The sequence below is a fragment of the Arachis ipaensis genome, chromosome B02, assembly GCF_000816755.2.
Source record: "Arachis ipaensis cultivar K30076 chromosome B02, Araip1.1, whole genome shotgun sequence".
Classification (NCBI taxonomy): Eukaryota; Viridiplantae; Streptophyta; class Magnoliopsida; order Fabales; family Fabaceae; genus Arachis; species Arachis ipaensis.
The window spans coordinates 7,867,075-7,868,802 of record NC_029786.2 but is presented as its reverse complement, the minus strand read 5'-3'; the positions used below and the strand labels follow the sequence as shown (position 1 = coordinate 7,868,802).

At 30.7% G+C, this 1,728-nt stretch overlaps 1 protein-coding gene across 1 annotated transcript in view; it reads left to right on the top strand.

The window, feature by feature from the left end:
* The window catches only part of LOC107624770 (AT-rich interactive domain-containing protein 4), a gene marked incomplete in the record, with an annotated part of 7,104 nt that continues 7,009 nt past the window's right edge, over positions 1,634-1,728 (top strand). The window contains 1 exon segment of the mRNA XM_016327227.2: positions 1,634-1,728.

The following is a 1,728-nucleotide window of genomic DNA, read 5'->3' as shown; positions in this document are numbered from 1 at the left end:
AGCGGATTACTATAACCTACTCTATGTATATTATATAGCAATATTTTTCATTTTGTATTGTTGGAAACATATATTAAAAGTTGAATTGAAATATAGGAACCGACCAAGAAAATCAACCATAATAAAACGTGACTGAACTGTGTTTCTCTATTCTTTACCGACGCTACCTTTATTGGTTTCTTCAACTCTTCACAATTCCTATGGTTTAGGTGTGAGTACGTTTAATTTAAGGTTTTTATTAGTAAATATAAGGATTTAGCTAATGTAAGCTTTAAGACTAAGAGTATATATTAATGTTATCGTTACTAAGAATTTTAATTTTTTTTAATAATGCATAAAATGATTGTACTCATAAGTGAGCTATGTTTTTACTGTTTTTTTTTTTATTTTTTATTAGATGAATTAGACAATCTCCAATTTTAGATATTACAATATCACAACACATTCACAATTCATACTCATTCACACAACACAAAAAAAAATTCTTATTCAATCACTGGTTTGATTCATCTATTTTTAATTTTTTACTACAACATGACACACATTTTACAATAGGAAAAATTTCAAGTGTACCAGGAAACATTGGTATTCCAGTTTTTTTTTTTTTTTTAACCAAAGATAGGAGACTCAAACCCGCAACCTCTTAATTGAGTATGAGAAAACTATGCCATTTGAGCTATTACTCATTGGCACATCGGTATTCCAGTTGTTTTAACCGTTGATTTCAATTAATATATATTATATATATTTTATAATTCAGATCAACGGTTAAAACAATTGGAACACCGGTGTTTTCAATACACCTGAAACTCTTCCTTTACAATATTAAACACAAGATAGAAGAACTTGAAACATTGGGTGTTTTGGGCCTCATTGGGCCGAGAGGGACATGAGTTGGACAAAGAGACAAAAACTTCTAAAGAAATCATACAGTGGACCCATTTCAACAAAAATATTGATCCAAGTCTTTTCAGTATATTGACACAAACATTAATGTATATGCATTTCATCTGTGCATCGTTATCTTTTCTCAAAATTTCAAGTACATGTATGGTCATTGGTCAGGCATTTAAAAGTGTACTTTTAAGTTTTAACTGTTCTGTGATCTGTGATTTATATCCATAATCACGAATTACATAACTAAAAATAAATAATAGACTTTGATCCTAAACCCTAACTTGATATTATGAATATAGAATCTACAGAATCTACAGCAGGTTTCAAAAAGATTTTTTTTAAAGGTAAAAGGATGCAAAACGATGTCGTTTTCGGTTTTAGAAGAACAAGAGCAAATGTGAATCCACATGCTTCCTCAATCATCATCTTGTTCTTCATGTTGTTTGATTTATTATTAGTAATCCACTTATTATTTGTTGAAAGATGAGCAATCACACTCTAATTCAAGAATATGAAACATGTAGACTTGGATAAAATCTTTGATTTATTTTCTATAATCTACAGCAGGTTTCAAAAAGATTTTTTTTAAAGGTAAAAGGATGCAAAACGATGTCGTTTTCGGTTTTAGAAGAACAAGAGCAAATGTGAATCCACATGCTTCCTCAATCATCATCTTGTTCTTCATCTCGTTGTTGTTGTTTGATTCTCAAATCCAATCCCAAATTCATCGTTTTAGGGTTTTGAGAACTCTCAATTAGTTTACAAATCAACACCATTGCAGCCACCTCTCCTCCCTCTATCGCCAACTCACCGCATCCCAGCCATGCACCG